Source organism: Eulemur rufifrons, chromosome 8 (assembly GCF_041146395.1).
Source record: "Eulemur rufifrons isolate Redbay chromosome 8, OSU_ERuf_1, whole genome shotgun sequence".
NCBI lineage: Eukaryota > Metazoa > Chordata > Mammalia > Primates > Lemuridae > Eulemur > Eulemur rufifrons.
The window spans coordinates 49,166,960-49,188,470 of record NC_090990.1 but is presented as its reverse complement, the minus strand read 5'-3'; positions in this window follow the sequence as shown (position 1 = coordinate 49,188,470).

Below are 21,511 nucleotides of genomic sequence, written 5' to 3'. Positions count from 1 at the left end.
GGCTCATGGTTTGAAATCTCTCCCTATCTCCTCCTGCTCCCCTCTCCTTTATCTTTTACAGATGTTTTCACCACAACATCTTCTTCACATATGATTTTGGCTTGGTGTCTGTTACTTAGAGGTTGCAAACTGACAGTTGGTTGAAAAATGGCCCAAGAAAGCAGGCAGTAAAATTAGGGTTAGGGACTGTTCACTCATGCTTGGCTGACAAGGAAGATCTGATCCCAAGTAGACTGTGGGGAATGGATCATCCCTGGGAACACAACCTGGTAGAGGGGAAGATCTTTGCTAGTGTATGTAATCAGGCATTTGAGAGAGATGGGGAGAATAATGCCTACAAGAAGAGTGCTGTTGGCTGGTTATTTCAAAGTTCTATGGATGCCTTATAGAAGGACGAGAAACTGAGAAATAATGAAACAGTAAAAGGCAAAGTGTGAGAGACAGTGAGCCTGTTTAACTTGGAGCACTTTCTTGGGTCGTGGGAGTTAACATCATGGCAAGGAAAAGCCCATCCCTACCCTAAGGATGGGGCAAACTCACTATATAGTGGCTCCTGGAAGCCTAGAGACAGTATTGGCCCTTGCTGAGTGAAGTGGAAATTCTAGAGTTGTCATGGCAGGTGGTAGAGAAACGAATATAAAGGTTGCTGGAAGGGATATGCTGCAATGGATTCATGATGCGAGGCCAGAAGGATTATGTTCCACAGCAGGGTGCAGAGAACATGCCATTCTCTGAGGCTACAAGGAACGCGCTTGTTAAGAGGGCACCAGCGTCATTAAGAAGTTTAGTGGTGGCTCTCCTTGCAGGCCAGGGCTGAAGCTGTCACAACATTCTTTCACAACAATGACTGTTGCTATTCATTAATAGCATCAGGGACAAGAGCACCCCAAAGAGACAGAGGTCAGGTAATAATGCTTAACTGCGAGAAGCCAGAGGGCTGCCTTGACTGTAACTACCAGCAATATTAGAATGGCTGTCAAGGGGCATGACCCACAAGGAGTTGTGGAAGTGGCTAACAGCATCTGGTGTGCCCAGGGGCAAAATAGAAGGACAGCCAATGAGATCACCATTTAACATCTGCAATCAGAAATAGTCAAGAACAGAGAAGCAGGAGAATGAAGTTGGTTGCCCCAATAAAAATTCATGATTCACTGCTCAATTCTTATGTCTGAGACAATTTTCAGACCCAGAATGCAGTGACTGAGAGATGGTTGTGTCTCGGGGAAGAAGAACCTTGCAACACCATGACAAGTATTAACTATAAGGAATTCCCCAGTCCTGCCCCAAAGGGACATGCAGCCATTTAATTATGTGACTATGCACTGGAAAAAAGAAGAATATATACATTGAGGATTTTGGGACACACTGTCTGAGCTGACCTTGAAACCAGAGAAAGACAGACAGACAGACAATGGATTGTGTTTCTCTGGAGAACCCTAATACAACCACCACTAAAGATTTAAAGGATGCATGGGGGTGGTCTCTGTCCTATCTGCATTAGAATTCACCAGTCTGACATCGATGGCAACCACATGGATCCTGGAGAATGACGGCAGACTTCCACATACTCAACCAAGTAGTAGCACCAATCATAGTTGCTGTACCAGAAATGATGTTGATAGGAAAGAAGATCTATAAGTCCTCACCTTTATGTAATAATATGCAACCATTAATTTGATGATTGCATTCTTTTCTACTACAATCAGAAAAGACAATCATAAACAGTTCACATTGACATGGAATGGACAATAAGATTCATTTAGAGTTTTGTTCACTGAGCTATGTTAACTCCCCACCCTCTGTCATCATATAGTTCAAAGAGCCTATATTAACACCTATAGATCCAATACAACAATCAAAGAGTCTATATATCACATGTGAAGTGTTTCTCTTATTCTACAAGTGTGATCAGCCTTGCATTTCTATCATACCTTTTTGCACAAAATAATATTATATTTGGAAATCTTCCTTTACAAACCTTATTTTATGGCCTCATAGGGAGCTTTACAGTGATCACTCCAGTGTTGTTTCACTTTTTTACAAAAGGCTATGTCATTAGGTTGTACCATGAGGCAGCGACAGACACTTACAAAGCCATTACTTAAAATGTGCTTTCAGAAACAAGTACAGTGTTCCACCAGAATGACCTGATGATTCCAGACAGCACACATGCATTTGCCACATTTTATGCTGAAACAAAATCACTGTTAGTTAATCCAATGCTCTTTCCAGACCCAGAAGATTATATCTATCTAATGGGTTATGACAAACCATTCACTTTTGATATAGAGGAAGCCAGTGAAAACAAACAGGTTAAGGAGGAGAAATAAGCATATTGTTTTTATGTTTGTGATTAAATGTGATTTATGTTTCAATGTATAATAATAAAATTGTCTTTACTTTTGAAAAAAATCCAATACAACAATGATATAATGCTGAGATCCAGCAGGATAAGCAAGGGGTGGCTTACGTGCTGAAGGTCTTAGAAATGCACATGAGCTCTAGAAGGAAGGAGATAAAACCTACGTAAAATCGGGGACCTGCCACTTCAGTAAAGCTTTTAGCTCAGTGACCAGGGCCAGGCCAGAACAACTTTTCCAAAGTAAAGGACAAGTTGATGCATCTTGTTTCCTACTATGAACAAGGGAGCACAATACCTGGTGGACTTCTCAGGGTTCTGGAGGCAACTCTATCCATACCTAATACTGGAACTGATACAGTCCAAGTCTATAGACCAGGCGCATGCAAGACTTCCAGCTTTGGGCAGAAATTGGAGCACAAAAGAGCTCTGCAGGCCCAGGCTGCAGTTCAAGAAGTCCTACCACTGGAAGATGAAATGGGAAGAGGTCTGCAGCAGAAGCATGTGGGTGGACGTGTGGGAGTAGACATGAAGTGTGAAGATTCTTTGTATGTCATGTTAATGCCCCCAGAGAGCATCCACTTTGGAGAAGGCACTGAAGCCAAACAGTCCAAATGACTTGGCCAGTTGACATTAGCCAGCCATCAGCGATGGCCATCCCAGAATTGACAGAATGGGCACATGAGTGGGATGGCCATAGTGGTAAATAAGGCATCTGCACACAGGCCCTCTGCATGAATATCTACTTATTTAGGCCAATCTAACTACTTTTGCCTCAGAATATTCAATCTCTTAGCAACAGAAACCAACATTAAGACTTGATATGGCACTCCACCTCAAACGGACCAATAGTCATTTGGTGCTACTGAGCTCTTCTGTCCAAGAAGGCCCAGTGGGTCAACCTCAGAGGGCCATATCCTATTCGAGGCTTGAGTTTGCCTTTCCTGCCTAAAGAGCCACAGCCAGCGTCATTACCCAAGGGCTTACAGAATGTCCGATTCTCAGGCATAGAATCCCACACAGCACAGGGAATCCACTTTAAAGTGAAGGAGGTGCAAGAGTGAGCCCCTGACCATGGAATCCACTGATCCCACACCATCATAAAGCAGCCAGCCTGACGAAGTGTCAGAATAGTTTACCAAAGCACAGTGCAAGTACCAGCTCAGAGGTAATACTCTGAAGGATAGTGCTGTGGTTTGGATGTGATTTGTCCCCACCAAAATTCATGTTGAAATTTGATCCCCGTGGATGTGACAGGGTTGGGATGTGGGGCCTAGAAGGAGGGGTTTGGTTCATGGGGGTAGATCCCCCATGAAAAATGTCCTGCCCAGAGGGTGAGTGAATTCTCAGCTGTCGCTGGAATAGACTAGTTCCCTTGAGAGAGAGGGGTTGTTAAAACGAGTCTGGCTTCCTCAGTTTCTCTCTTGCTTCCTCTCTTATCATGTGATCTCTTTGAACACATCCACTCCCCCTTCCACTTTCTGCCATAAGTTGAAAAACACTGAGGCCTACACCAGATGTAGCTGCCCAATCTTGAACCTTCCAGCCACCAAAATTGTAAGCCAAACAAACCTCTTTTCTTTATAAATGACCCAGCCTCAGTATTCTGTTATAACAATACAAAACAAGCTAAGACACATAGGGTGACATCATTTAGGGTACAGTACATGCACTAAATCAGAGACTTCTACCTGGCACTGAGTCTACAAATGAAAGAATACATGGGTACAGAAACCTTACGGCAGAAGCAGTTGTGACCCACTTACTATCACTCCCAGTGACCCACGGTAGGCCTTTCTGCTTCCTGTCCTCATAGGTCTGAGCTCAGAGGGAATGAGGTTCTCATCCCCAAAGGATGACCTTCTCGTTAGGGATATGGCAAAGGTCTTATTTAATAACATCTATGGCTGCCCCCTGAGCATTTTGAACTCCTTGTGTCCCGCAGCCAGTATGAAAAAAGAGAAGTCACAGTCTTAGGGCAATAGACCCTGGACAGCAGGAGGAAGTAGGGGAGGAGGGAAGGCTGCATTCCCATAAGTCCACTCGGCACTTCTTGGTTACTGCATTGCCTAACTACAACCATGACTAGACACATGGATGGCCATACTGGCCTGAGAAGGCGTGATTACCAAGGAATCAGATCAGGAATGAAAATTTGGGTTGTGCCACCAGGTAAGTCGCCAGGATTGGCAGAGGTGATAGCTGAGAGTGAGAGGAATTTAGGAAGGACAGTGGAGGGAGACAATGTATACCAGTTATAGTTAGGAGATCAGCTGCAGCATCTAAGGATGTAGTTTGTCCTACGAACCTCCCTCTTCCAAGTTTCCTTTCAGGAAGAGAGGCTTCCTGGAACCATGGAGGACGGCTCTCTGGACATGCGTGGGGAAGTGTGTCTGTGTGACACAGGGTGAGCCATAGCAGTTGTGCCGTGTGCCACTCAGCTCTCCCTTCCACAGAACCTGCAGTGAGGAACGCAGTTGGCTGACCATGTCCAGCTACTGTGTTTTCTGGTGGGGGGGAGGTATTCGTGCTGAAGCCAGTGGCCCCCATGCTGCTCCCAGTCAGTGACTGAGCAGTGACGATACTAGAGCTGGATTGTTACTCCCCAACGCATGACTGCTCTCATGAACATTCCATTCTAGGGCACTTGCGTTGGCCTGGCTGCACTGCAATCTAAGGCTCTTTCTACAAGATCCTCCTTCCTTTCTTCTCTGCACAAGGGCCAGCTCTGTATTTTGTGTCCCCTCCTGCTCCCTCTCCCCTTTATCCTTCATAGGCAACTCCTTCAGTAAATTTCCCGCCCATCTCATTCTTTCTTGGTGTCTTGCTTCTTGGAGGATGTAAACTGAAACAAATTGTTTTTCAATTTTTGACATTTAGAATTCCGTACAAACTTTGATATGTATCTTTGTACTGCTACAGCAAAGTACCTGAGATGAGGTCATTTAGAAAGATCAGAAATTTATTGCTTACAGTTCTGGAGGCTGGGAAGCCCAAGATCAAGGTGCTGACAGATTCGGTGTCAGGTGAGGGCTGCTCTCTGCTTCCAAGATGGCACCTTCTTGCTGTGTCCTCATGTGACAGAAGGCAGAAGGGCAAAAAGGGGACTGACTGGTTCCCTTGAGCCCTTTCATAAGAGTACTAATCCCTTTTACGAGGGTAGAGCCCTCATGACTTAATTACCTCCTAAAAACTCCACCTGTTACTACTATCACATTGGGTCTTCTTTCCAACATACGAATTTTAAGGGGATACACACATTCAAAACAGCAATATGTGTTCATTATTCTGTTTTATTCTGCTGCCATATTAGATAAATCCACCTCAGTTTCATCCCTTGAGTCCTCAGCCCCTGGCACACTTCCAGGCTGTGTTTGTGAATCTGTACTGGAATCTGGTATTTCAGCACACTTTTTAAGATCCAATCCAATTAGCTCAGTCCCAACAAATAGACTTATCATTGATTAGTAATGGACTACAGTCCTTGCAGTTATTGCTTTTGCAGCCAAGCTAACAGGTGCTTCACATCATCAATGCATAAATTATCTGGTCTCATTTAGCAGACAGTTCAAGAAAAGTATTAAACTTCCCTTCCCAAATTCTACATTTGCACACCCCCTCTGAGCCAACTGAGGTGGGGGTTTTCAAGCTAATTTTCCCCACACCTTTCCAAATATATTGCTGGATCTAAATTCCTAGGATTCTCTAGCTAAAGCCTAAATTTCTTGTAGAATCATTAGCATTTGAGCTGCCCACTCAAAAGGAGCATTCCTACAACTGCCTCTATTTTCAGCTAATTTTACATCTCTCCATTTTGCTTTATCCCAATTCTCTTGCCAGCTCTTCCATTTCTTATTTGGTTGTGATATTCCATTACCCCTTCTGCTTTTGTACTCAATCGTCCATTTACGAGTAGCATTTTGCTTTTATTCACCCAGTAAGAGAAACCCAACCTTTGAAGTTGTACTATTCCAGAATAGTTTTCACATGAGCACAGATCTTTTTCTTAATATACTTTTCAGCTGGTGAACTTACTTCTAACACAGAAAAAGATTCCAAGATAGGGCCTAACAAAGAAAATCTCAGTAAACTTGGTTAGTGTTAATTCCATATAGACTGTTGAGAGTTTCCCAGGTGCCCCCAATTATAGAAACCGATCTTTGATGCAAAGACACATTTAATGCAATTATATTTTACCTGCAAAATGCCTATTCACAAGGCTCACCCAAATTTCCCCTGAAATGAGTCTAGCACAATATAAGCGTATCTATAACTGTTTCATATTGACCACCTTAGAGAGTCATTTGCTTGAAGGAGTTTGAGGAAGTCAGCTCTTCTGTATTCTCCTGCCTTCAGGCAAAATTGTCCACACACAGACCAGGTAGGACAAAAAGTTCCCCAGGAAAATGGGTCAATAAACTCAGTCTAGAGTTTAACCATGGATGCAGTCATGGATTTCTTCCTTGAATATTAAAAATTCCTCTGTTGGAGCTCAAATCTATTTTTTATTATAAGTCTTATTCAGAATTTTAAAAATTCTTATGATTTTTTTTATAATACATGAGTGAACATATTGCCCGAGTTGTAACTTTTTATTTCCTATAATATAAACTTTTGCGTAAATGACCGTTTTCTATTTGTATCAAAATACAACTCATTTATTCATTCATTCAATAAATATTTATTAAGCTCAAACCACTCTTTTAATAATTTTTTATAACTTCCACCTTTTGAAAATCACAGCAGACTCATGGCTCCTTTGACAAACTCAATACCTTCCAATTATTGGGATCATTGTGAATGCTCCATTTGTCACCATTTGCACAGTGACGTCTCTCTCTGGGCTGCACTCTCTCATATTTAACACTTACTTAGGCATTTCTAAAAACATCTTTGGTTTTTTGACGACAACAAGATGTATCAGGTTCTTCTTGCTTTGTCCTGCCCTAAGATCTGGTACCATAGACCTTGCAAGGATCCCTAGTTCCTTTACTGAAGAACTTTTTTTTTTTTTTTTTTTTTTTTTTGAGACAGAGTCTCACTCTGTTGCCCAGGCTAGAGTGAGTGCCGTGGCGTTAGCCTAGCTCACAGCAACCTCAAACTCCTGAGCTCAAGCGATCCTCCTGTCTCAGCCTCCCGAGTAGGTGGGACTACAGGCATGCACCACCATGCCCGGCTAATTTTTTCTATATATATATTTTTAGCTGTCCATATAATTTCTTTCTATTTTTAGTAGAGATGGGGTCTCGCTCTTGCTCAGGCTGGTCTCGAACTCCTGAGCTCAAACGATCCGCCCACCTCGGCCTCCCAGAGTGCTAGGATTACAGGCGTGAGCCACCGCGCCCGGCCAACTGAAGAACTTTTTAAGGAGAAAAACCATGGGGATTATATTTTTCCTCATGACAATTAGAAGTAGTTTGAGCTGTCATCTATAGGGCAAGTGGAGGTTAGCAAGGTGAAGTAGAGGGGTGGGTGTGTTTTAGACGGGAAGGAGATCTAATAAGGCATGAAAACAACTAAACAAGCAGTAAAATCACATCCACTAACATGAAAGAGGATGTAAAGGCACCATGGAAGCGCGTCAAAGCAACATCTTACCTAGTCTGGGAATTGAGGGGTGTTGGTCAGGAAAGGCTTTCTGAACAAAGGGACTGTTGACTTACGCAACAGGCATTCCTCATGCTCACCAAGATCCAATTCTCCGTTCCTTCCTGAGCATGTAGAAGGCTACACTTCCTGGATCTCCTGTCATTAATCTAGGCCACATAGCCAGCTAGTAAAGTGTACACAGAAGTGATGTGTGTCACTTCCTGGCTGAGGCAGGGAAAGACCGTCTGTGATTCTCCACTCCCTTGCTCCTCCCATGACCAAGTGGCCAGCAACATTCCAGATGATGGAACCTCTAATACCCAGGCCCTTGAATGATTAGGTGAAGCACAGCTCCTCTCTGTCAACCTACAACAGCTGTGGTGTAAGAAATAATCTTTTATGTGTTGAGCTCCTGAAATTCGGAGATTATTGGTGGCTATAGTAAACCTTGTCTATTATTAGTATTTCTATTATGACTAATGCAACCTCATATCTTCCTTACACTGTGGGTAAGCTTGAGCCTTCCTGGATTGGTGTGGCAGGAGAGCCGTCAAGATAGCAGTCCACAACTCAGGCTAACCACAAAAACCATCAGGACAGTAATCTTTTCTGTCTCCTAATCCAAGATTCCTTCTAGGAAATGATGCTGTCAAGCAAAACAGTAGATTAAAAAACACCTAGACTGTTTACAGTAGTTATGGTCAAATAGGTGGGAGATATAGCAGGTCTTCAATCTCCAGAAAATCCTAGAGATTATGCCATCTGTTATTATATTTTATGTCATTTGCAAGTGTCCTTCTCACTATGCCATCATTAATATGGGGGAAGGGGATGTGAGGCAATGGGAATGTTGTCAGCACAATGAGTCCTAGCAGGACCTCCTGCTCCATGTTGTCAAATTCCCAAATTCTTACTTTATCTCGATTGTGTGGTTGTAAAATGTAAACAATTTACATTTCTTTATCTTGTCTGTGTCTTTTTTTTTTTTGGCCAAGACACATTTTCCTAAACCCACTAACTTAATGCATTGTATTTCTATTAATATAACACAGATACACACATAATACAGAAAAGTTCCAAATATACTTAACTACATAATTACAGCTTTTAAAAATCCTTTGTTGATTTATGGATCATTTTTTTGCATAATATTTATCTTCTCATTAAAATGTAAACTCTACGAGGACAAGGACTCTGTTTTGTGCTCTGCACCTATCTCCAAAGCTTAACACAGGTCCTGGCACACAATCAGCATGCCATACATATTTGTTGAACAAGTGGCTCATTTTATAAGGATCACTTGTAGTTGGAATGGAAAGAATTGATTGGGATTCCATGAAACTAGAAGCAGAGAGTCCAGATGGAGACCACTGCAGTTCTTCAAATGAAAGATGAAGGTGACTCTTAGACCAATGTACTCACAGCAGGGATGGGAAGAAACGAACAGATTTGAGACATATTTAGAAGCAGAGGAGATAGAACTTGGTGATTGATTGGCTATTAGGAGACATGCAAGGGCAAAAGTCAACATTTCCACCTCGGGCAATGAAATAAGAAAGGGAACCCTGAGCAAGAACAGGTATAGGAGGACACAAGGTGGATGATAATGAGTTCAGTTGGTACGAATTCCCATGAGCCATCCAAGTAGCGATGCCCAGTAGGCAGTTACGTATATCAATTCTGTAACACAGAACACAGGGCAGTTGCCTGCGCCTGAAAAAACACAGGTTTGGGGAAAAGCATAGCCACAGAAATTTGCAACCCTCTAAATAGATGAAAACAGCCTGTGAGATGAGAGCCTAGGATAAAATCCTGTGGATTACCTACATTTAAGGTTTTTTTCCTTTTTCCTTTTTTTTTTTCTTAAGGAATCAGAACTTGTTTATTGAATTGGTTGGACGTGATAGGGTACAATTAGAAAATAGCTTTATTATTCTCTTATCATGGCATTCAAACATGCCACCTGGGGCAGTATCTTGAGCACATTCCATTAATTGTTGTTAACATCTCAGTATTCAAATGGTATTTAGTATTCGAATGGTATATATTTTCACATACTGCACCATTCAGACCAATGTAAATTAAAACTTCCATTTTCCATCCAGTACAAGCTTCCTTCCTTCCTCCAGCCTGAGCCTGACACAGGCTCCCAGTCACGGCATGGAGAAGGGCAATGGGCTGTTCTTTCACAGAACATGGTCCTTATTTTCCCCTATTCCCTCTCTGGCTCTTGGTTTCCTTCAGCTTAAAGTAGGAAGGTGGGACAAGAGAAAATGTGGTAAAAACATTTCTTTTATGGTTGGCTGTCAAATGTTCTCTGCCACGGCGGAAGATAAAATGCTCTCCCTCTTGGCGGGGGTGTGCTCGCTCATAAGCTCCGTCAGGACACTTATCCCTCATCTTTCCTCAGTCTTCTGGGACCTCTACTCTTCCTTGACTCAGAAAATCCATTTTCCAACTGACCTCTTACTATTTACAACCTTCACCTTTTTTTTTTTTTTTGTCTGCTGGGGTAACTGGCCCCACACAGCCCGCTTCTTGGGTAGGATGCCTGCACGGTCATGCTGCCTCCCTGTGTTAGTCAGGAGAATCTAGGTTATGCTACGTCTGTTCCTGAATTTCAGTAACATTCACTCTCACTCATGCTACATGTCCATTGCAGGTTAGCAGCAAGGCTCTGCTCATCACAGTCTTTCAGGATCCCAGGCTGAGAGAGAATCCTTCTTGACTCATGCTCCTATGCTCACGTGGCAGGTGGAAAAAAATCCCGTGGTGAATCCCACACTGACTCTTCAGGCTCCCACCCAGAAATGGTACCTCTCTTCCTGCCCACGTTTCATGGGCCAAAGGTGGTCACATACCCAAGTCTAATTTGAAAGACGGTAAGGAAGTACAATCCACAGGTCCAGATGGAGAGAAGAGCTAGAATATTTTTAAAGAACCCTAACAACTACCACATGCCCACGTGGGCCAGGTAGCCTCTAGGAAACATTCCAAACCCTGGTAACAAAAGCTGCTGCCTCTGTCTCTCCCCACCCTCCCGCTCACTTCTCCGACAGACTTTGCAGCCAGCCTCTGTCTTTATCACCTATCGTATCACTCTTAAGCTCTCCGACGGCCATGTCAGTCTCTCCAAAATCATGTGTTTGGCTCTGGTAAAAGCCTGAAGGTTAACCAAGGCGTTTTTGCATTTCAGCAAGCATCCCGCTAAGCGTAAGAGACCAGTGTTCATTTGTGGCAAGCACCAGCACTAGCTTTCTCTGAGTGTTCCGTTTCTGCCTCTCTCACTTGGCTTGAGGGGGAGTAGCATGCCCCTACCCTCCTCCTATAGGAGGAGAAAAAAATGCCACAGCATGCGCTACTGTGCTGGTAATTCTCTTTCAAGCAATCCTCTAGTGGATCCCTAGGTAAGCAAAGGGGCTCAGCACACGATCTGTCCACTCTTGGCAAGTTATCCTTCTCTTATGAATGTGGGGATACATGTCATTTGTGTTCAGCTTTGGGCTTTGGCTTAGAGACAGCATGGAAAGTCCCATTTAGCATTTTATGACATCTCTAAATGGACTTGGGACAAAGTACCAAAGAGTCTGGAAGAAAATCAGGAGGGCATGTGGTCTTGGAAGCCAAGGAGAGAGTTTCGAAAAGAAATAAGTGTTCTAACAGTTTTAAATCTGTTGCGAGGCCAAGAAAAATAAGAACAGAAAAGTGTCCACTGGATCTGGAGGGAAATGTGACGACCTTGCCCAGGGTGGTATTAGTCGAAGGACGGGAAGGAGTTCCACAGCTGTGGGCTGAGGAGTGCAGGGGAGGTGGGGAGGTCGGGACAGTCGTCACGGCGAGCTCACGTCCCGGGGAAGGGGTACTTGAGGGGAATATGGGAGTAAGAGGAAGGTTTATTTTTTTTAAATGAAAGACTTGATCATGTTTGAGTGTTAATAAAAAAGAAACCAGTTGAGAATGAGTTTAAATGGATGATGAAATGATTTTCAATCCATAATTTTTTCATCTCCAAAGGAAAAAAAAAACCCACGTAGCTGATGTTAAAATTCACTGCAGAAATGCTAAAAGGCCGTGGGATGCTGGTATTGGTGTGTGGGGGCTGGGGGATGAGAAGAATAAGAAGGGTAATACTGTGTGATGAATAATGGTGCTTGGACAGCTGTGGTTTTTCATTCAGCAGAGTACATATGTTCATAGGGCTCTAAAATTGCACAAACATCTTTGCATCCTCGAGTGAACACTATTATTCTCTTGGTGGTTAACAAGAGGCTTAACTTGCTCCCCTGGTGCTATTTACACAGCTAATTAAAGTGAAGGTTATTTATTTCATTGCTTATAATAGGAAAAACCCTAAAGGTACCAGTTAGCATTTATAAAGAACTAATCTGCTAAGTGCTTTTGGTCTCCCAACTCCTACTCAAGTACTTTGCTGCAGCAACAATCATCATTCCCTTCTGGATCTGTAAACCTTTTGATTTCTACACATTTTAAATTATTTAATTTTGGATGATTTTTTTTTTTTAAACAAACCAACTTCCTGTGATATGTATAAAAAAGATGTGTTCCCACACCTCCATTTTCAAACTTGTTTTCAAATTTGGTTATGTGGATTGCTAAGTTTGATCTGGAAACATCTGTAGCTCATCATTTAAAAGCAGGTCATTCTTTCCATCTCTTTCCCTGACATGCCTCCTCCTTGCACATCCACCCAACCACCTAGTACTGTGCCTAGAAAGAGTAAGAGCTCATTCAGCGTCAGATGAAAGAACAAATGAAAAGATGGATGGAGGAATATATGAAAAATTAAGGAATATTTTATATGTGACAAACAGTATAGAATGCCTCACTCAACTCCATTCCAGTCCCCTTGTATAGAGTCTTACTGAGCAATCTAGGCTGGAAAGCTCAAGGCTACATGTTTCAGACATCATTATAGCTCATTTTCCATATATAACCTCACTTCCACCAAGTAGATACATCTATGCAAAGGTTGGAAGATGGAAGTCAGAAGCTGCTGTGAGGTGGAAAGCATGTGTCTGCCAATTCTCTCTGGAGGCCATTTATTTTTCTGTAGCAGAGGTAGCCAAGGTCTCAGTATCTGGTCCTTATCTCCAAGGGTATTTGGAGGTTAATGGTGTGCCTTGAAAGCCTAAGAAAGAGAGTGTTTCAAAAATAATGAGGTGGAGACAGTGTGGTTGTAGAATCGGCTGTCATGGCTGTAGCTTCCCAATCTTTGCAGCGGCAGCAGCAATCTTGATGGGTCAGTTCTGCAGTGCTGATCTGAGAGTCGTTGGTGGAAGCTCATCCTAGATCCCTCTCCTCCAGACTTTCCAATGATTGGGTAAGCAAGGAAGTCATTAGTGCTGTTTATCAAATATATTTCTGGTTTTCTGTTTTCTGGGGCACATGGTAGGATTGCTCTATCCTGCCCCCTTGGAGTTGGGTTTGGCTACGTGACTTGCTTGAGCCAATGAAATAAGAACAAAAGTGGGCTTTCTGGATGCAAGCTTTAAGAGATAGTACACAATTCATCACCTCTCTTTTTCTACCATGGGTAACAGCGCTGTTCCAGAAAGTGGTTGTCCCGTTAGCTTGGAATGAGTATGCCACAGAAAGGAATCCCCAATCAACCCAAGATGTTCACATAGCATGTATAAGAAATATACCTTTATTGTTTTATAAAACGAGATTTGGGGCCTATTGGTAACTGCAGTACAGCCCAGGCTATCCTGTTAATCCAGTAAGTCACTCCTTCCTTCTTAAACTATCTAGAGTGAATTCTGTCATCTGCAGTTGAGTCCTGAGTGATTATTTCCATGAATATGACACTGACATACAGTATAAAACTAACTAAACACTGCTAAACTTGTAAGATCATTATTACTCCTTAAATGAGGGGAACTGTCTTTTGCTTCTTTTATTTTCCCCATAGTGCATGGAGCTTAGTAGTGGGGCTACTGTATTGCACACCTCCAGGGGGCACCATTCACATCATAGTGGTGCCCTGAGGAGGCTACGCTGTGAATGGTTATGTCTAGATGTTGGCAGTGCCATGACCCAGCGAACCAGAGCGCTAGAGGCATAGCAGGAAAATTATCTTATTTAGTTTGTCTCATAACAAGGAAGTTAGGAAATAAATAAAACCAATAACTATAACACAGTTTCACTAAATTAATACGGTTATAATGACAATAAGACCCTGAGATGGAGGGTTATTTGGAACCACTAAAATTTTTATTAAAATGCTCACTACCAAAAAAATGCTCAATATAATTCTGATTTTTTTTTTTGTTCTGAGGTTTTATACCTCAAATCCATCGTGTAACAAAAGATGGATGGTGTCCAGCTATCTGTGGCAGAAAAGTCCTAAATAACAGTGATGTATACATTTCTTTGTTCAACAGGAGACAGCACAGGCTGGGGCAGCTTCTTGAAGTTGTCAGGAACACAAGCTCTTGTTATCCTTAACATGTGCCTTCTATGTTATAGCCCAAAATGGCTGCTCAAGTCAAGCCACCACATCCACATTGCAGGGAGCAAGAAAGAGAAAGAGGGAAGAAGAGCATTCACACCACACTTCTGGTTACATCTTATAGGCCAGAACTTAGTCACATGATCATACTTTTAGTGGCAAGGCTGGAAATGAAATCTTTATTTTGGATAGCCCTGCGTCTCACTAACAATTGAGATTTATATTATAGGGAAAAAAGAAAGAATGGATTTGGGGGGGATATTTAACAATCTATATCACAGATGGTTAGCGTAGTTGGTTGTGTCCACCCCAAACCTCAGAATGTGATCTTATTTGGAAATAGAGCCTTAGTTAAGGATCTTGAGATGAAATCATCCCTGATTTAGAATGCGCCCTAAATCCAATGACTGGTGTCCTTATAAGAAGAGAAGGGAATACACAGAGACACAGAGCAGAAGGCCACGTGGAGAGAGAAACAGAAGCTGGGGTTACATTGCCACATGCTGAAGAGCTCCAGGAGCTGCCAGAGCTGGAAAAGGCAATGCAGGTCATTCGCTAGAGCCTACAGAGGGGACACAGTCCTGCCCTCCTCTTCATTTCAGACTTCTGGCCCCCGGAACTGTGAGAGGAAAAAACCTATTGTTCCAAGTCACCAAGATCACGGTAATTTGTTACAGCAGCCCTGGAAACTGATAGAGTCTGTTTAATATTGCTCATAGATATTACCAAAATTGAGGGCTAACAGCATAGCTATAATAATAATGTCACTGCTTTGTTTTGATTATAAATTCCATAGTAATCCAGAGTACATTGGATTTTGCTTCAGTAGGGTATCCATGGTTCAGAATCTGATCTCTCTCTATTCTCATCACAGAACCATGATTTTCAGCTCCACAGGAGAAGAAAATAAATATATAATGTAGGCAATTGACATATATTTAGCACTTTATATGCAGCAAGAATCTAACACACATTTTCTCACTTAATCCTTACCATTATATTATATGGTTGGTTGTACCCATTTAACAGATGAGGAAACAGGATGAAAGAGGTTAAGTATATATGTAGTAGGTCGTTAAGTATGAAATATCCAATTTCAAATCAAAAGTGTAGTTTATTATATCTCGAACAAGAAGCAGTACAATTAATCAAAGTATGCGCCCAGGCTATCGCCAGTTTTGCCATCTTAACGGTAGCCTGTTTATACCAGCAGCGAAGATGCCTAGAGAGCGAGTGGCGATGAAATCACAAAAGGTGTTTTCCACAGCTTGGCGAGAAGTGAATATTTTTCCTTGCAAGAAGTGGGCCAAGGCCTGGAAGAAGTGGTAAACAGTTGGTGCAAGGTCTGGTGAATACAGTGGATGACAGAGAGTTTCCAAGTCCAGCTTCTATAGTTTGAGCAGCACTGTTTGTGTGACATGTGGTCAAGCATTGTCTTGCAAGAGGATTGGCCTGCCTCTATTGACCAATCTCGGCTGCTTAATCACAAGCATCTTCATCATTGCATATAATTGGCTGCAGTAGACATCCACTGTCATCAACTGACCAGGTTTCATGAAGCTGTACTGGATAATACGAGGGGTGGACCACCAAACAGATACCATTAGCTTTTTCTGATGAATATTGTTTTGGACTGTGTTTCAGCACTTCATCCTTATCCAGCCATTGTGCTGAATGCTTGCAATGGTCAAAAAGAATCCATTTTTCATTACAGGTAGCAATATGGTGTAGAAATCATTCACCTTTATGTTGTGACAGCAAAGAAAAGCAAGCTTAGAGACGATTTCTCTTCTGAAGCTCAATTAATTCAGGCAGTACCCATCTACGCAGCTTCTTTGCCTTGCCCATTTGTTTCAAATGGTCCAATATTGTTGGAATAGTAACCCCAAACCTTGCTGTTAATTCACATGTGGGTTGAGATGGATTTGCTTCCACTACAACTTTCAGCTCATCATTATCCACCTTGGTCTCAGGTCGCCCACGTGGCTCATTTTCAAGATTAAAATCACTAGAATGGAACTTCTCAAACCATCGTCATACTATGCGTTCATTAGCCACATCCTTCCCAAACACTTCATTGGTATTTCGAGCTGTCTGTGCTGCGTTGGTTCCATGATGGAACTCATATTCAAAAAATAACATGAATTTTTGACTTATCCATAGTTTCGCAAAAATTGCTCTAAGAAAAATTTGGAAGACAATCACAAGCCAAAACATGTGTACATCCTCAAGACTGAGGATGTACCTTCGTAATAAAAATAAACCCAGAAGTGTCATAATAGTTAAGGGCAGAGTCAAATGCCTATTTCCAGATCTGTCTGACTCTCAAGTTCAAACTCTTCCCCACAGGGGTGACTAGGGTGGGAAGTAACTGACTCACTCACCTACCTAACACATTGCTTTGTGCAGAGGGGATGAAGCTTTCCGGTGACTATGTGCTCACTTCCAGACAGGACTTCCCCAATGTCAAAGCAATTCAATTCAAATAAACCCAACAAATCTTTATGTGCTGGACACTGAAGGGGAGGGACTTGATGATATGTAAGACAATCCTTCTCAAATCACTTATAATCTTAGCAGTGGCTCGGGACTAAGAATCTATAATAGGACTATGTGAATGTCTTTGAACGCTGCCTCTGATACAGGGTTGCACATCAAAATCAGTTGGGCATACTTTTATTAATAGAAATCCACGTTTCTAAGCCCCACTCTAGCCAATGGAATTAAAATATTTGAAAATGGGCCCAGGACTCCACATATTAAAAAAGCTTTCTAGGTGATTCTTACCTAGCCAGCCCAGCCCCAGATTACATGCTTTTCTTATATAGTACCTTAAATATTAGTGATAAATGAAAACACTAGCTATATTTCATAATAATGTAATTTTTCTTTTTTTTTTTTTTTTGTTGAGACAGAGTCTCACTTTGTTGCCCAGGCTAGAGTGAGTGCCGTGGCGTCAGCTTAGCTCACAGCAACCTCAAACTCCTGGGCTCAAGCGATCCTACTGCCTCAGCCTCCCGAGTAGCTGGGACTACAGGCATGCGCCACTATGCCCGGCTAATTTTTTCTATATAGATTTTTAGGTGTCCATATAATGTCTTTCTATTTTTTGTAGAGACGGGGTCTCGCTCAGGCTGGTCTCGAACTCCTGACCTTGAGCAATCCACCCGCCTCGGCCTCCCAGAGTGCTAGGATTACAGGCGTGAGCCACCGCGCCCGGCCCTGTAATTTTTCTTAATAGTAATCATATACTACTTATACCTAAGGAGCTCAAATATAGGACCACTATTTAGACAATTCCTGTGTGTACTTACAGTATCCCTCTGAAGAAGGAATAGCACTTCTTATTCCTCTGATAAATATGACAACAGATTACAAAGAGGCCATATAATCTTATTTACATGCCATCCAAACTATCAAGCAATAACCTAGTCCTATGACATTTAGATATTTCACATGGACCAAGTATTTAGGTAATGGAGTTCTTCACTTTGAACTTGTCCTTGGCAAATTCAGAATTTAGAAGGCACGAAGAAAGATATCTCTGTTGGATTTGCTGCGGCTAAAGAAGTTTGAATCACAAAGTTATAATTAGGCTTGAGGTTCTTGCCTATTTTAATGATATTCATTCACAATGAACCCACTGCATCCTAGCTGTCACTTGAATCATGTGTACCATCCTCATCTCCCAGGAATTTAGGTTGTTTTTCTTTAAAATTCTTTCTACTTAGCAGTGAATGGAATGCTCCAAAGATGCACTCTATTTAATAGGCACAACAGCTGCCAAACAGCTACTGGCAAACTTATTTAAATTTTTAATCATCATGAAAGATAAACACAGAAGGAAAACTATATAAAATCTCCCACTAGTGTGGCAATAAAAATATCCAAACAGTACTGGAAAGACCAATTTAACCAATTTACATTTTGTAGAAATAAGTTTTTCAGGGCACATTGCACCACTTATTTCTCATAGCCAAAAAAATACTTCCAAGGTATATATATTCAATTAGTTACTGTATGATACATAGTCAATTTAGTATTATTATGAACAAAAATATTGGGTTTCCCTTAAAAATACATTTTCATATTAATGCAAAAATTATTAAATTAAAGCAAGAATTTGATTTGGAAAATAATTTATTGAAGGAAATATATGAATAATAGGTGAATACTGGGGAAAATAGCTTCTTTCCTCCTACCAATGAGAAAAAGCAATGAAAGGTTAAAATGTTGAAATAAATCTCTACTAACTTGACTTTTTAAAATTCCATTAATGGAAAACAATTCTGAGTAATCTTTTAATATACTGGTGATGATGCCAAGAGTAGGCCATTTGCACCTTCAGCAAATACTGGTCATGCTATCTGGCAGCTAGAGTCACACAGGGGCTTTATTCCCTGAATGCATCTGCTTCTGAGAGGCATAGGGAATAGTGGCAAAGACCATAGACTTTGGTTCCAGATTGTCTGGGTTCAAATTCTGACTCTGCCTCTCAGAGGCTGTGTGACACTGGACATGATCCTTAACCTCTCTGTGCCTCAGCTTCCTCCCTGGTAATGAGGACACTGATAGCTCCCACCTCATAAGGTTATTGTGAGGATTAAATAATCTACTTACATGTGATGCCCTTAGAACAGTGTCTGGCACAGAGTGAGCATTCATTAGTCTTAGCTGTTATTATATGAATTTATTTGAGTTTTTGTCTCTTTCCTAGTGTACCAGAGGAACAGGAGTCAGGATCTAGGCTGCTAAGAGGCCTGTATAATATGTACCCTATAGTAATGGAATAGTTCAGCATTAAATATTCAATGACATTGTTCTAGGTATCTGGAATATATCAATGAACAAAGATAAAAATATAAATCTCTGCCCTCATGGAGCTTACATGCCGGTTGGGGCAAATGGAAAATAAATAATAAACAATACGTAAGTAAAGTATACAGTATGTTAGAATATGATAAGTGCTTGGTGCAGGATACCAGGAATTATGAATTCAGGCAGAGGGGACAGGTTGCACTGAGGTGACATCTGAGCAAAGGCGTGAAAGAGATAAGAGGCGTTGACATCGCAGTGTGTCAAAGGGAAAAGTGTTCAGTAGAGGTACCAGCTCTCTTCTCCATTTCCAGTCACTTTCAACCAGTTTCACGACTTTAAACATCCCTGTGCTGCCAACTCCCAAACTTACATTACCGACACAGACCTCTCTCTCCTCTCCAGACTTCTACACCCAAATGCCTCCTCGTCACAGTCTTTTGCATCTTGGTGGATGGGTAACTCCATCCTTCCACTTGTTCAGCGGAAACCTTAACATTATTCTTGACTCTTCTCTTTCACATTTTGCATCCAATTTGTTGGGAAATTCTGTTAACTTCAACATGTATCTAGACTCTGATCACTTCTTACCCTGGTCACTGCGACCATCCAGCTGGGGTGCCCACCGTCTCTTCCCTAGTCCAGTAGCTGTGCCAAAGGGCTTCCTCCTTCCACCTTTGCACTCTATTGTACATCCTCAACAAAGGAGTCAGAATTATCCTTTAAAAACCTAAGATTGGGTCACTTCCCTGCTCAGAATCCTCCCCTGGTTCTCCATCTCACTCAGAGTGAAAGCCAAAGTCCCGAAAATGGAGCACAAGACCCGACACAAACTGCCCTTCCCCCGCCCCGGTTTCACCGTGTAGCCTCGTCACTCGTCTCATGTCTCAGGCTTCTCCACCTCCTCCACCTCTTCCAGCCATGCTGTTTAGCTCAGCCACACACCGACCCATTCTAGGGCGTTTCGTTAGCTGTACTTTCTGCCTAGAAGGCTCTTCCCTTGATACCCACATGGCCTTCGTCTCCTTCAAGTCTTTCATCAAATCCTACCTTCTCAATGAGGCCCGCCCTGACCACCCTATTTCTGCAATAGTTTTTCCTTATCACTCGCTGTATTTTTATATTTATATACTTTATGGAATTTTTTCCCTTTATTTTCTCTCTTCCTCACTAGAATATAATCTCTGCAAGGACTGTGTAACCAAAAAACTGTGTTTTTTCCCTATTTTATATCAGCCACATAGAAACAAAGTCCAATTGGTAAGGCATTTAGGTTTTAATTCAGTGGCCAAAGAATGCAGAAGGGGATCTTATGCTCTAAAGGCACCTTCTCTCTGAGCAAAGGGAGGTGTGGGGGTTTGGAAGAGTCAGCTAAGGGAAGGAGGAGATGTATAAGCATGTACAGGGTGGAGTCTCAGATGGAGAGATGCACTTCATGTACATGCTTTTCCATATATCACATGTATAAAAAATGGTGGCAATTTCTTCTTAGGGCAGGGTTTTCTTTAGTATTGTAACGATATGTTAATAAGCCAGAGGTAACCAGAGGTTGGTTGGCTGCTCTGGTCTGCATGGGTTTTGTGCAGGTTTGGACTTCCTCTGGCATCCTGCAGGGGGTCATTTGGCTGTTTGTGGTCTCCAGGCCATGTGGTGTCATTGAGTAGCTGTGCCTCTAGATAAAGAGACTAAAGAAAAACTGAGAAAAGAATGAAAAGGGCAGGGAAAAACCTGTTAAAGTTTTCCATTTGCTTTTTCCGTGCCATCTTGGTGACACTGGGATCTTTGTTTTATTCACTACCATATCCAAGTACCTAGTGCCTGGCATGCCCAACAAACATATGTTGAATGAATGAGTGCTGTAAAAAGAAGATGAAAATCTCAGGACCAACCCTACAACTCCATATACAAAAGGGAAGGCAAAGGCCTCAGGACTGGCCCCAGAGACTACTCATGTAGGAAATTCCTTGCTGGCCTCCCCTAAACAAGGACGTGCAAATTATAATTTTAGGTCTGCAGGCTATGTTTAGCTCCTAAAACTAAAGTCTGTTTGATTCCACACTAATAAGGAATTACAAGTTTATCTTCACAGGTGCAGAACAGAGACAAGACAAGATCATTCTTCCACCGACCTAGGCACATCTACATAATTGATGCTTCCTCCACTCCCTTTTTTTCCCCCTAACATTCACCTTATGTGAAATGTAGATTTTCTTGGGTCTCACAAGAACTTTATCTCACTACCCACGCCTGCCCTGCCTTTTTTTTTTTTTTTTCCT